Below are 16800 nucleotides of genomic sequence, written 5' to 3' on the forward strand. Positions count from 1 at the left end.
TTAATCATTATTTGGACCATGGAAATGTGTTGGAAGAGATGAAGCCCAGAAGTCCATGAATATAAAAAGAAAATTATCAAAATATACAACTTCGTTTATTATTTACCAAAATATATAATTTTATTATTCACCGTGTAAATTCAGGTTGGGGGATCTGAATTTACACTGTGATTTTTTTAAAAATTTGCAATTTGGTGTTGAGAATTTGGGTCTCCAAACTTGAATTTTCAACATGATTTTTCCTTTTTTATTATATTTTAAAAAAATTAAATTTTTTAAAGAAATATATATAGATAAAGGAAATTAATAAAATTGGAGAAAAGTATGAAGTTAAACAAAATTAGTTAAAAATATTACAGTGTAAATCTGTTTTGAAGATCTACATTAGTATTAAATTGTACAGTTGAATAATGTTTTATTAATTTATGAATATTGTGAAATGAAATACATTGATAGTAAAAAAATTAATTTGCTTGACTTGAACTCCTGGGACGGTAGGGGCACCTATTTTTCAAATGACCAACTAGCCTGCAGATTGAACACCGTTTTGGTTGACATCTTTCTCTCTCATCCATATTTGTTCGTATTCTTGTAGATTTTGGTCAACCTTCTTCGTTTTTCCTCATGGCTAGATTGACACATAATTGCGGTCCTTCATATGGTGGTCAGTAATCATGATGACGCATGTCAGTTAACATCTTATAGAAATAATTGAAATAGACACTTGACACATAATCCAATGTTTACACTTGACTAACGTATTACAAGTAATCTATATTGATGTGCTTACATGCAGTAATGACATGTGCACATGGCATGTGTAGCTTTTGAGGTTTTCCACAATCACATGTTCTTTGATCCAGTCTGACAGTGAATTTTCCCATTTGACGTCTCTCTCTTGTATTCACTTTTTCCTCAACTTGAAATTGAAATCTTTGGCGGTCAAAATGTTGAACGAAGTGAGTGTTGGACTTAGTTTCTTCTTCGATGATGAATTTGGCTGCAATAAGTGTGTAAACTTGTCCGGAGGCGATCATTGCATTAGCCCAAGTCCCATGGTCAAAAAAATATTTGTTTAACTTGTCATGCATGGCTTTGACCAAGGTTGTGATTGGAAAATTTTGAATTTTTTTTAGCACCGAGTTTAGTGATTCTGCCAAATTAGTGGTCATGTGTCCCACTGTTTTCCGTCATCCCATGCCAAGGTCCATTGTTCCCTTGGTATTTGATCAAGCCATGTTGTGTCGTGCGGGTTGTCTTCTTGTAACTCCCGGTAGTGGAGAAAAAATTGTGGTTGAGTCATGGCATACCTTGTAGTTTAAAAAAAATGTAAATCGGAATGTTAGTTTAATGTTAAATAATTAAATATTGTGCATTAGAATATAAACAAAATATCTTACCCGTACTCAAGACGCTTTTTCTTTCATCCTTATTTTTGAACTATTTTTTGTAGTTTTGGCCTATGTGCCGAATACAGAACACATGTGACGAGTTGTCTGCTGTCCATCCACTGTCATGTTGTCTCCATGCACTTTTGATTGACCCGTGCCTGTTAGAGATTAAACATATACCATGTTGTAGTGTCACATGTGTTCTCAAGTTTTGCAAAAAAAAATGTCACCCATCTGTTGTCTCACCCTCAACAATGGCAAACGCCAATGGAAATATGTTATTAGCGCCATCTTGTGCAACTGCAACTAACAACATCTCTTTGTATCTTCCAAATAGCCATGTTCCATCGATTTGCACAATGGGTTTACAAAATGCAAACGCATCAATGCATGCCTTAAATGACCAAAAAAGTCGATAGAATATGACCTTGTTTGAGATTGGTTGGTTGAACTCGTCCAGTACAGGAATAGTTTGAATCCTGACAATTGTGCCAGGGAGGAAAAGTTGCAAAGCTTATAGGTATTTGGGAAGTATGTTGTATGACTCTTCCCAATTACCGTATACCTACTTGAGGGCCCATTGTTTTGCCAGCCATGCTTTACGATATGTGATGGTGTATCCGACTCTTGTCTTACGAATGTAGGAATGGTTAGTTGCTCGTTTCTTCAACCATCACAAGGATATTTTTGCCTACAAGTTTCGAATCCATCTTATTGTGATCTTGTGAAATGGTTGGCATAACGCATGTGTGAGGCCCTTCTATCATTCTAATTTCCCAAACTTTTAGATTTTTTCTTTCGGATGCTCTAAGTTTCCACTAGCACCCATGATTCTTAATGTGCCACATTTTTACCGTGTGTTTCAAGTCCTCCAATTGACAGAATCGTTGGCCAACATACAACTTGTCATCGTGAGTCAGATTGTTGTTGGTGGTCCAAAAAATGCCTATAGTCGGGGTTGTCAGGCACTTGGTTGTCACCAACATCAGCGCTATTTGGATATGGACGATAGAAATTTTCAGTTGATGTTTGTTGGAAAAGGAACTGTATGTCATTATTGTCGTTGTTGTTGTTGTCCGCCAAAATTTCGTCTTCATCGTCACTGAAGTCACCAACTACTTCATCCGACAACCCATTTTGAGCATGATAGTTATGTGACATTTCGTTGCTTTCAGGCTGAGCAACATGGATATCAGTAGTTGGGTTGACATTTAGTTGGGAGGACTCATTTAGTTGGGGATTCGTCTCACAGTAGTTTGACGATCCACCAAGTAGTTGTGTGTATGAAGTAATGTGGGTATCAAATTCGGTGGGTTCAAAATGATGGACGTAATAATCATTTGTGGTCGTGTATGGGATTGGTGTGTAAGAAGATAGACCTTCATGGTAGGTTTGAGTATGGTAGTCAGTGTATGGTGTTTCGTGAATTTGTGGTGATTGAATGGTTGTTTCAACATTGGCGGTAGCAGAAGGTTGTTGTTCATATTGTACGAGCTACTAAAAGCCACTTAAGCATGGATGTCGGTTATAGACATTGAACATGCCATCAATATCCTCATCGTCACTGATGGTAACAACTTGGTAATTGAACATGTCAGACCCAACAGAAATGGGGTATCGATAAATGATTGCGGTTATGGTTTGACCTCAGTTTAGGCCCATCTTACGTTGGATTTTTGTTTTCAAGGCATTGAAGGTCATGCTTCTCCTCATTAAAACAAGTACTTTGTTTCTGCCTTTAAACTCAACACCCTCATCACAATCGGCTACATAGGCATCAAAGTAGACTACGATAGGGACATTTTTGTTTCTACTTGCCATGGTGTCTAAGAGTGATTAGGTTTGGATACTGAGAGTGATTTGGTTGGATATTGAGAGTGATTTGGTTTCGAGACTAAGAGTGATTTGGTTTGGAGACTGAGAGTGATTTGGAACTTCTATTGTGAAGTGTTTTCTGTGTGTAGAAGAATAAGTTTGGAGACCTATTTATAGTGTCATGGCTACGGATAGATCCAACGGTCGCCATCGCATCGATAATTTTAACAGTCTAGATTGCCTCCACAGTGTCATGAAAAGTGCACCAACAGTTTTTGCGGTCAAAATTGCGTGAACAGTGTTGTGATCAATGCACTGACAATTTTTACAGTAAAAATTGATCTACAGTACGTGAACAGTGATGTGAATAGTGTTTTGTCGCGCACAGTGACATGAACAGTGTTCTGATGCGCACAGTGACGTGAACAGTGTGTCTACAAGATTCTTGACGTGAATAGTGTTCTGACGTGCACAGTATCGTTGTAGGATTCCTGACATGAACAGTAAAGTGAACAGTCATGAACAATGTCACACGCAAATTTTTTTCTGCCTATAAATACGTTCTCAGACAACTTATTTAGTTCACCTATTCTTTTTGAATATCAACAACAAAATTTTCAATCGTTTGATTGTGTTAAGGAAGAATGGAGGCAACAACATTTGTTATAGAAACAAGATTGTCACCGAGCTTCAAAGATACAAAACATGGTAAGTACCAATTAGATGATATTATAACCTTTTGTTGTCGTGACAATTATAAAAATGTAACTTTTGTTTTACGGGGACAACCACCAATAATCATTTTGTATTGTCATTCGATGCTCGCTCCTTGATGTGCCATTATTTTCTCCTATTTCTTAACCTTTTTTGCATCATTTTAAGTACTAATTAGTCTTAATTGTCAAATTAATTAGGCAGTTTTATTATTTGGGCTCATTCAGCTAATTTGATGTTTTTAATCTAATTTCAGGAATTAATGAAGCATTGGGCTTGAATCCAAAATTGGGCTGGGATTTGAAGAGGACAGACTATTTTATTCTACAAAATTAGATCTTATCTTATCTAGATATTATTTAGATTTGATCTCATCTAGATATTATTTCATCTAGATCTTATCTTATCTAGATTTTATTTTATTTTATTTATGGGCTTGGATTTAAAACAGATTTATAAGCTTTGGGGCTGAAAAACTATATAACAGCACCAAGGTTCTAGTTTAGCCCTCTCCTCTCTTCCCTCTCCCCTATTTTCGTTTTCTAGTTTTAGGCTTTTTCTTTGAGACATTTTTTTGTTTTGCAATTCCAACAACAATAAAATTTCGTTCTTCAATTTATAAGTTCGTTATCTATTGATTAATGGAAGGCTAAGTCCCCAGCATTGCTTTCTCTTGAGGATCAAGCGCGGTTCTCTTTGAGGTTCTATTATTACTGTTAAATTCTGTTCAGTTTTTCCTCTTCACTAATTACTCTAAATTTGTTGCTATTAATTCATGCATGCTTAGTGCTTGATTAATTGTCTCTGCGCTTAATTTACGTTCATGCTTAATGATCGTTTATGAGTAATTGGTGTATGTGTTGCTTAATCACATAATGAATGCCTTATGTTAAATTTCGCTTAGTAATTTAATTTAAGGTTGGATTAAGTGGTTAAACTGATAAAGGATAAATTCTCGCAACCTAAGATAAGAGACTTGCTTGTGAATCAATGGGAAGCAACGTATTTTAATTCTAATATTTTTCTAATTCAATTTTACTCGCTATTTAATTTACAAAAGCAAACACCCCCCCCCAATTTGTTACTATTTCCTACTATCTGTTATGAACATTTGGTTTATCATTGCTCATTGGAAAACGACCTAAGATCACTTCCTAGTTACTACATTTTAATGTTTATTAGATTCGGGTATGGCCTCGATCACTCCTCATCCTTTTATTTAGTAGTTGCTTGCTTATATTGGGTTTACTGATGTGGCAAAATTACACCACTTCAAAATTGATCATCATCTAGTGATTGCACTTGCTGAGCGATGGAGACCACAGACGCATACTTTTCATCTTCCCATTAGAGAATGTACAATTACACTAGAGGATGTAGCACTACAACTTGGCATAAGGGTGGACGGTAGGCCAATCACTGGTGCAACCTACTATGATTGGGAGAAAATGTGTGGACAATATTTGGGTGTTGTTCCGCCAAAGGGAGAAGCAATAGTAGGCTCTGCCCTAAAGCTTAAGTGGTTGCAAGATAATAAGTCGCCGCTTCCCTCGAAACTTACACGGTAGGAGTTAGAAGCACATTGTAGAGCTTACATTTTGTGGCTAATTGGCGAGGTTTTAATGCCAGACAAGACGGAAAATTGAGTTCATTTGATGTACCTCACTATGTTGGCTGATCTCAACCGAGTCAGGTTGTATAGTTGGGGCTCTACTTGTCTGGCAACACTGTACATGAAAATGTGTAGGGCCACTAACCTTGATGCCAAAACCATAGGTGGTTATGCGTCATTATTGCAATCTTGGGCATGGTATTGCATGTCCTTCATTGCAGCAAGAGTTAATCGGACACCATCGTATCTGTTGGTTATGAGGTAATATGAATCTCAAATTCATTATTATATGATTAACATAGTATCAATTAAATTAATAATTTTTCATTAATTAGATGGAGTGGCGGTGGATTAAGCTTTAGTGGTACACCACATGGAGATGTCATCGGTTATAGAATGAGATTAGACCACATGACAACTGAATAGGTAATAAATAAACTATGTGTTACATAAAAATAATGTTGAGTTTTGTGTTTTTAATAATTAATTAATTATTCATTTTATATTATTTCAGTTCTTGTGGAATCCATATCTCCACTTTTTGGATGCTTTGGAGTCAACAACTTTCGTAGACTCCTCCATATGGACAGCCTGCACCCCTCTAATTTTTTTCTCGATAGTAGAATGACACCAAGCAAATAGAGTTAAACTTCAATTCCGCCTCCAACAAGACATACCAGATCCTTCAAGAAACATGGACAAACTTTACAAAATCGACATGCGAGGTCGGACTGACACAAATTGGGCGAAAAATATGCAAAGTGGATAAGGTATTGGAAACAACGTCAATTAATGGTTTTTACAAGGACAACCTATTATAGGGCATGCAAAGCATTCTCAAGAATACATGGCATGGTATCAAAGTAAAACTTTTTTTTTTTAAATATGAAACCACCAAGTGGATCATCAATGAATTTCGAAATTGGTCAATTGTCAAGGGAAACAAACATCATGCAAGCAGAATGTACTCTTGCATACATACCAATTCCCCCCATGACAGATTACGTTCCACCCACATACACACCAATCCCCCCCTTCTATGACGAATTACATTTTTCCTAGTGCTTCCAACATGGACTACACTCCACTGATTATCCAACCAGATGATTTCCTGAGCAATGTTTTTGGAACTGATTATGGCACACTAGCATCAGCTCATGAATACATGCATAGCCTACAGAACAAAGTGGAACCAAGTTTCAATTTGATGTTTAGCCAATATGTTGAAGAGAATAATCCATCACTGCATGATATACCAGATGAACACCCACGTCGAAATCCAGGACATAATAGGAGACACCCTCCATGTGGAACAGGACACCATTTAGGGGATTAAGTAGTAAAATTTGTTGTATGATGAAAATATCATTCTCCAATTAACTTGTGTTCAACTTTTTGACTTACATTAGCTTCATGCTCCTCTAATTTTACAATTTATTTGAGTACCCTCATGACAAACGAAATGACAACTGAACAACATCGCACAAACACATCAAACAAACGCCAAATATGTAATAAAAACAAACAAGTAATTAAAAGCATTACAATAACATATGTTAAATAGTTTATTCTAATTTCACGAAACTATTCAACTTCTGCTCCATCTCCATCCAAATTAGGTCATTAGCGTGAGATAGTGGTGGTGAATTATGAACTTCAACTCTAAGTTCCATACATATTACACTTCGCATGTTTGCGAATGTACTAAACATGCACCAAACATCTTCATCAGTAATTGGACATGTCGTATACTCAACATGTCCATTAATTTCATGTATAGGACAACGATACCAAATTGAAGTAATTGTAGACGAAACATCAGCGTTTGTAATTGATGATTGTATTACATTGGTTATGTCGACCAATGTCATCATTGGATACAACAACATCGATCTTGTGTTGTCACTGGTGAAAACTGTGTTTCCAGCTGAATTACGGGTGATCTCACCATTAACATAAACAAACACACAAATTGGGGCTGAACTCATTTTTCATGCACTATTCTTTTTTGGCTCACTGACACTTTGATGTAACTATGCAAAGAATATGGTGATATCATGCAGTTAAATATAGAGGTAGGCATGCTTTGAAAGCTAAAGGCATGACAATAAGATAGTCGTGCAGAGGGGTTTTGGAATCTCGAGGCGTTATAGTAAGGCTGTCATTTTAATGACAATTGGAATTACAAGGCATGACAGTAAGATGGTTTTTTTAATGGCCTTTGGAATCTTGAGGCCTCACATTCAGACAAAAGCCATGTGCAAGACAGTCTTGCATGCCAAGTATCATTGCATGTGACCGCATAGTGAACAACTACACACAACTGACGAACCCTATGCGATCAGTTAAAGGTGTTTTTTTATTAATGTGGATCTCCGCACATTATCAGTGCATGTGATTAAACAATGAATGCCTACACGCAACAAACAAAATCCCAATTAATTATGATTTGGACCTTTGCAACAAAGCTTAAGTGCTCATGTTTTGCATTTTTTTAAGTTATGTCCAACACATTAATAATATTCGTGACACATTTTTTCCGTAGTTTAAACATCAAAGAATCCAAAAACAAATATATCGTGCACCAGTTCCATGGACAATCCCCTCAAAATAGGAGAATAAAATTAAAAAAAAATTATGATTTGGACCCTTGCAACAAAGCTTAAGTTCCCATGTTCTGTATTTTTTTAAAATTATGTCCAATACATTAATAATATCCATGACACATGTTTTCCATAGTTTAAACATCAAAGAATCCAAAAAAAATATCATGCACCAGTTCCATGGACAACAACCTCAAAATAGGAGAACAAAATAATAAAAAAAAACTATGATTTGTACCCTTGCAACAAAGCTTAAGTGCCCATGTTCTGTATTCTTTTTAAATTATGTCCAACACATTACTAATATCCGTGACACATTTTTTCTGTAGTTTGAACGTCAAAGAATCCAAAAAAATATATATCATGCACTAGTTTCATGGACAACCACCTTAAAATAGGAGAACAAAATAATAAAAAAAAAGCTATGATTTGGACCCTTGCAACAAAGCTTAAGTGCCTATGTTCTGCATTTTTTTTAAATTATGTCCAACACATTAATAATATCCAAGACATATATTTTCCATAGTTTAAACGTCAAAGAATCCAAAAAAATATATATCGTTCACCAGTTCCATGGACAACCACCTCAAAATAGGAGAACAAAATAAAAAAAACTATGTTTTGAACCCTTGCAACAATGTTTAAGTGCCCATTTACCAGTTCATCTAAATGCACAATTAACTAGTGACTCACCCAACTATAAGCAAATTCTATAAATACCACTACAACTAAAGACATTTGTAGAGCTTTCAAATATTCATCTCAACCTTTACCACAATGTACAACCCAACTGCATATGTTTGTGTTTACTACAACGGCCAAATTTGCAACACTAATTAGGGCACCACCTTCGTTAGTAACAACACAAAAACTTTCATGGTCAACAATGTCATAACTTTTACACAATTGCTTGAACTTGTTCACCAAAAACTAAACATTAAACCACAACAACGTATCCAACATCTCCACTTTTGGTGCCCCATATTTGAGTCAGGACAATGTTATATGTACACATCTTTTATTTTGCGAGATGATGCTGATGTTCGAAAAATGTTCAACATTTTTTACAACAACCCACCACTACCATTTATGGTGTTATTTGCCATAATTTGTGACAATAATAATCCACCAAGCAACCAGCATGACTCAACCTCCAATCCTGAGGACCTATCAGATGAATATGAGAGTTGTTGGGTCAAAAATCATGGTAGTGATACTGACTCCTCTTCCGAGCCCAAAGGAAGTAACATGACTCCATCCCACGAAACAATATTCAAATGAGATTGGTAATCGGGGGATGATTCATATCTTAGTTGTTTCTGCTATGAGGTTTTCCTGTAGTGTCTTATGTTGGTGTTCAGTGATCACTTTATGTAATGAAATAAATTGTTTGTTTAAATTTAAGTTAACAATTTCTAGTTTACTCACTTCTACTGCAGTAGGTGGCATAGTAACATAACGGTCGAAATTCACAATACTTTGCAATTTACACTAGACTGTTAAAAAAAATAAATGTCTCACTAACAAAACTGACATAAAATGGACAAGAATCTCTTTTTCACTCTGAAAATTATAATGGACGTCTGCTGCATCAGGTACCAGGAAAAAATCATAGTCCAAATTAACAACACTCTGCAATTTGCACACATCTCTAAAAAAATAAATGTCTCACCAAAAAAATTGACAACTCAAAATCTCTTTTTCACTCTGAAAATTATAATGGATGTATGCTGCATCATTACCAGGAAAAAATCACAATCTAAATTGACAACACTTTGCAATTTGCACACGTCTCTAAAAAAATAAATGTATCACCAACAAAACTGACATAAAATGGACAACTCATAATCTCTTTTTCACTCTGAAAATTATAATGAACGTCTGCTACATCAGGTACAAAGGAAAAATCAACATTGGATTCTAGAGAATCCTTTAGTAGGAACACAATTCTAACCTTATGAGATTCCAATACACATCAACGGGGAAAAATGCTCATACAACTATAAATAACACCAAACACCCTCAATACAACCGCACAATTTCACACAACATACCTTCACAAACCAAATTCAATCTTAATACTATGACATTCTTGGGAGAAACAAGTAGTCATACCATTGCTAACTCGAGATTAGTATTCATTTTTCCAAATGGATCAATCACTCACAACCAAACTGATGTTTATTCTCAAAGTCCCACTCCAACACCAATGCAAGTTCCTAATGACTATTCTTTTGAGACACTCAAGAGTAGAATGCACAACACCCTTTAGCTAACCAACGATCAATTAGTGGATGAAATCTACCATCAACAGTCATTCATAGATGCAGGTCATCAATATTTTTTTCATTCTCTACAATTGAAAAATGATGATGATGTTTACACAATATTAATGTGCAATGAACAATATGTGTGTGTTGGCCCTATAGAATTATTATGCACCATCAATAAAACATCAGATAGTATACTCAATCTGCTTCAATCCACTATTACTCCTACTCATGATGCAATTTTGTATTACAACGGGAAGTGAAACATACCATGCCAAGGTGAGCTTTTGGGTTACTCCTTCACTGGAACAAATCCAATAAGATTTAACATTCCTTCGGGATGTAGCATGCACAAACTGAAGGATATAATCAAGCAAGTTGCACCTATGGGGGTTCCCCCTTATGGAATTCACGAATCACAAGTGGTCAAACGATTGTTCTTTCGACATCCAGGTTATGCGAAGTATTCAAAAAAAATAATCGAATATGAAATAATAGAGTTGAAAAATGACGAAGACGTGCTAAAAGTGTTAGTAGAATCCAACTACTGGAAATGATTTTGCTTAGTAGAAATTTTACCTATTTTTTAACAAATAAGTAACTCAAATGGAACAAGACATATCTCTTGCACAACATCTTTCAGATTATCATTAGTTTCATCATATTTGCATTGCAATTGTATTTTTTAGTATATTTCGTTATTTTCGTCTATCATCTCAGTCACCACACTGTTTAATTTTATGTCTATTATATAACAAAGATGTATCAATTATTTATTCAAAGTATTTTTTAATTTGTTTTAATATTACTAACTAATTTTTTCATTTTTAATTAACGTACATAACAAAACAAAATCGTCAACAATATATAAATTTATCTCAAAAATACCTACATCGTAACTAAAAAATTATATTATAATTTTCTCTAATTTTATTAATTTCCTTTATCTATATATATTTCTTAAAAAAATTTAAAAAAACCAAAAACCATGTTGAGAATTCGGGTTTGGGGAGCCAAATTCTCAACACCAAATTGCAAAATTTTTTTAAAAATCACAGTGACAATTTAGGTCCCCTCAACCCAAATTTACAATGTAAATAGTAAAATTGTATATTTTGGTAAATAATGGGGAGAGTCGTATATTTTGATAATTTGCTTTTGTATATTAGGGGGAAAATTCATCTCTGAGCCACAATAATGTGGAAGATTAGGGTTTATAACATTTTATTAAATTTTTTTAATAATTAATAGTTTTAATTAATTTAATAATTCTATTAATTGCACTAATTTGTTAATGAACTAAAATTACTCATTTATAATACCAAGGGATTAAATGTTATAATTAAAAATTAGAAGGATCAAAATTATAAATTTAAAAAATTAGTGGATTAAAATTATAATTAAGTCAAATTAAAAAAATAGGAGAGAAGAAGGAATGTTAGTTGGGAGGAAAGAGTTCGAAAAGAAAGTGCAATCATGGGTGAAAGCCAATAGATTAGAATTCATGATTTTGTTGGAACGTGGGGAATAAGAAAAATAAGACGACTATGTTTTAGTAAGTTTTAACAATTTAGTTATTGCATGATGTGAGACAGCAAGTGATGTGGTTATAACGAACTAAACCACCAATCAGTGGATGGTTTAACTATCAGCCATCACACACCTTTGTTGGTAGGAATCATTGAATTAGGGTATTTGTTGTTTGATTTGATTTTTAGATAAAAAATTATTTAAATTAAATATAAAATAAAGATTAAATTTGGATCGATTTAAATATATTATTAAATCTAAATCAAATAAAATCAATTTGTTACGATTTGATTCAGTTTGGTAGTTTTTTTAATATATTATCATAATTGAAAATTTATTAACTATATAATTATTATGCTATATTATTTTAAAAATAAATTTTATTTTTTATTGATTGTTGTTCAACACATTTTAGTTAAAATTTATTATTTTCACTTTTATTTAGTATTATTATAAAATGATATTACCAACTCCTTTTATAACATAATAGTAATTTGTGTATCACTTAATATCTATTATTTATCTATCTATAAATTATACATTTGTAAGTGTATTTGAAGGAAAATTTTGTTTAAGTGTCAATCACAATTTAACAAGTGGCTTACCGTGGTATTTTTTCTTCCCTCTTTCTCAAAATATAAAGAATTCAAATTTTAAATGTGTGATGAATGCATGACAAAGATACATTTAAGTCTTTTGAATATTTTAAAAATTTATGTTTTATACTATTCTAATAAAAAGATTTATTTAAACCACTTTTGATCCCTTTCATCTATAATCTATAACAATATATAGATAACCCCTTTTGGTGTACATATTCATTTATACCTTGTTTTAACTAAAACTAAAATATTAGTATATGTTAAATGATAAAATGATTAAAAAAAGGACGAGGACACAAAAAACCATTGAAAGGTAATTAGAGTGTGTTTCACTTTCTTTCCACAAACGAAGTAACTAGAAAGTCTTTTAATGGCGGGTAATCACACACTCTTTTCTTAGCAGTTTTTGTCCTTCAAACTGATCAAAACAACTCCATTAACACACTCTCACTTCCCTACACATTTCCATCACCTCTAATTTCATCATCTTTCCCTTATCTCTGTGAAATTCTTTATTTGAATCTGCATTTTAAATTTCAAAGAACCTAAGAGAACAATCTACACAATCAAAGCAATTATTAGGAGATAAAACTTCACAGATTGATGCACCAAATGTAACACCCCTAGTTACTATTATGATTTTTTTAATTCATTTTCAAAATTATGGAATAAAAGGATCAACTTAAAACACATTGTCCAACTATCATTTCCTTAAATCATGAATAACTTTGTTTCCTTTACTTTAAAACATCATTACTTGAGATCTTTTTTAAAAAATGATAAGTCATATTTATATAATACTCTTTAAATGTAGCAATCCATCAACATCATATCTTTCAATAGGAAACAATTTAATTTATAAAAATATTTGATTTTCATTAACCAATTCAAAACAATAAAAGCTCATATGTACATTCTCAATTGTGTCTCGTCAAGCAATTATACTATACAATTATAACATAAGTTTACATTCCTAAATTTAGATACTTAATACATCTGAGTCACATACAAAAGAATGATATAACATAAGATTAAACCTAATATATCCTCTTTTGTGCGAGAAAAGACTGAGACTTGGAGTAGTGACTCAGAGAAAATCCAACCCTTATGTATCTATTTAAAAAATTCCAAGAAACATAATCAAAATTTCTTTTTTCTTTATGAAAAAAAAGACAACCACCTTTTTCAGTCCCTTGTCGTAACTTTCACATTCAATCTTCGTTGTTGGCACCAAGTCCTTCATCTTTCTTTAAAAAAAAAATATGTATGGAGTGAGTCACCCATTTCCTCTAAAATTACAAGCAAACGACCTTACTGTTACAAACAACATACTAACCACCATGAGGTTAAGTTCAATAGATTGTTCACCTTTAAAGTTTGCGAGTACGAGAAGAAAGCTTATAATGAATTCATAAGGAGAAAATAAAACATTTGATCATCTAAAAAAATTCTAATGCAGCTACGACTGATCAAATTCTTTTTTTCATCAATTTTATTTTAAAAAAATAATTTCTTCCATTTATGTGTCCCATATACATGTCATAATATATGTCACAATTATTTAATCATTGTAGATCAAATATATAACTACAGTACCATTCTAATCTCCCAAAGTGAATTCAATTCAACGAAGAAATATTAGAATCTCATTATATAATGGTAATTTCATTTTTTCCTTTCAATTCAATACATTTGTTTATATACACGATGTGATATAATGTATATAAAAAAACTAATTTTGATGCAGAGAATGAAACCTTGAACAATGGGTTGCATTCGAATCATGATCAAAATTTGAACTCGTGCATAATTTTCATGGATTCTTCAATTTCAAAAGTTGCATGGATGAGAAGAAAGTTTATCATAATGAATTCAAAAGGAGGAATTCAAACAGGTTATGGATCTCAAACGCAATCTCTTGCAAGTCCAAGTATTACCAATTCCTTCATACCCACAACAAATGAAAATGATTTATTAGAAGTAATAGATGTTTCTTCTTCTTAGTCTTGTCGTTACAAAAAAAAAAGTTTAAGAGAAACTCAACTCAAATACTACATTTTAACTTACATTAATGCTTTTCATTTTTATGATACAAGATCGAATTACACAAAAAGAAACAAGGTTGGAGTTTGATTCTAATATGTATTCATTAGCCAAATATGAAGGTACTTTTTATATATTACTGACTTAAGTTAACAGTTTTTGTTTTTTTGGAAAGGCTTTAACTATTTTATTTGGTTTTATATTTATTGCAATTCATGTGGACTTTGAACAACCATCTTTCATTTGTATTGAAAAATTTTGGTATGGTTTGATGAAAGATCAAAGAAAACACAAACAGTTACAAAAGTAGAGTTTTATATTTGTTGTCAGAAAGGAAAGGGTGATCTTCCTTTCTTACAAAAACCTTCCCCTCTATTTTTTGGCCTAATATCTAATGAAGATCCAAGGAGCAATCAATTTAAAGAAAATTTAAGGGCATATAATAGTATGTTTGCATTCACTTCAATTGGAGAAAAAATCCAATCTTTTGTTAATGATGGGGGAGGTTGTCCTCAATTTATTCTTGGAGGACAAAATTATCACTATATAGGAAGTTTATTATCAAATGATGAATTTCAGTCCAAATTTGTGCAGCTATATATTTATGTTACTAAAAATGAATTAAATAATAGAGCTAAACCCTTTGGGTAAGTACAAAATTACTTTTATAAATTCATTGTTATTATTCAATCATGTAACAATATTATAAATTTTTATAATTTAACACTTATTATTTGTTCAATTCACAGGTCCAAAAATATTAGTAACTCTTTTGACCACTCTTTAATTCAAGATTTGACAAAGGTGTTTAATGAAACAAATGAACTTGCAAAAACTTTCAAAGGTGTTAGAGATCTTGATCAAAGAATGATGTCACATCAAAATTTTATTTGAGATTTTGTATTAAGACAGATCCAATGATGTCAGGGTGTATAACTTACCAACTTCAGATGAGATTGTTGGTTTAATTATAGGTGATTTGAGTAGCATGGAGTCTAGGAAAGACATTACAATTCAAAAAAAATGGTGAATTAACTAAGTTGCATGGAACTCATCCTTCTTTCATATCATTGCAGTACTTCGTTTTGTTCCCTTTAAAGAAGATGGCTATAGAAAAGATATTCACATTAGAAATTCTCATACTAATTCTCAAAGTCAAAAAAGAATTCAAATATCCTTGAAGGAATTTATTGCATTCAAAATTCTGCAAATACATGTTGACTTTGGAAATATTCTTAATTTAAAGAGGTTGTTTCAACAATTTGTGGTTGATTGTTGTATCATAATAAAGGCTCAAAGATTGTCTTCTATCAGAGGAAATAAAAAATTGATCGGATATGATGTCCTCAATGAATTTTAAGAAGTTGTTTATAAAAGGGAAACATATACATCTTCTTCAAGAAAAACAAATAATATTGCTTGGATCATTTACTAAAAGAAGAAAATATAAATATAATAATTGTCAGGATGCTATGGTCATATGCAAAAGATTTGGTTATCCAAATTTATTCGTAACAATAACATGTAACACAAATTGGCCTGAGATTCGTGAATTACTTTCTCAAAGCAAGCTACTAGCAACTAATATACATAATATTGTCTGTAAAGTTTTCAAAATAAAATTGGATCATTTGATGGATGACTTGAGAAAGAACAAAGTCTTTGAAAACTTAATGCTAACAAGTGTTCTGTGCATATATTTTTTTTAATTTTATTCTGACTGATAAATTTGCTTCTAATTGTTTTTTTTCCTTTTACTTAAATAGGAATGCACACTATTAAGTTTGAGAAAATGGGACTTTCTCACACTCATATTGTTATGTGGTTGGATAACGATAATCAATTAACTACTGCACGTGATATTGACAAAGTCATCTCAGTTGAGTTACCTCTTGCACACTTATATCTAAAATTACCAAAAGTAGTTTAAAATTTCGTGATTGATGGTCCCTATGGAGTTGCTAACTTTAAATATCCTTGCATGAAAGAAGACAAATACTCCAAATATTATTCCAAAAAAATTAATTCTTTTAGATGCACTAACAAAGATGGTTATCCAACCTATAGATATCAAGACACAAAAACTTTTGTCCAGAAAAAATGGAATGACCTTAGACAACAGAAGCATTGTTTCATATGATCCTTATTTGCTGATGAAATATCAAGCTCACGTGAATGTTGAATATTGCGATAAATTGAATTTGATCAAATATGTCAACA

Source organism: Glycine max, chromosome 4 (genome assembly GCF_000004515.6).
Source record: "Glycine max cultivar Williams 82 chromosome 4, Glycine_max_v4.0, whole genome shotgun sequence".
In the NCBI taxonomy this organism is placed as follows: Eukaryota; Viridiplantae; Streptophyta; class Magnoliopsida; order Fabales; family Fabaceae; genus Glycine; species Glycine max.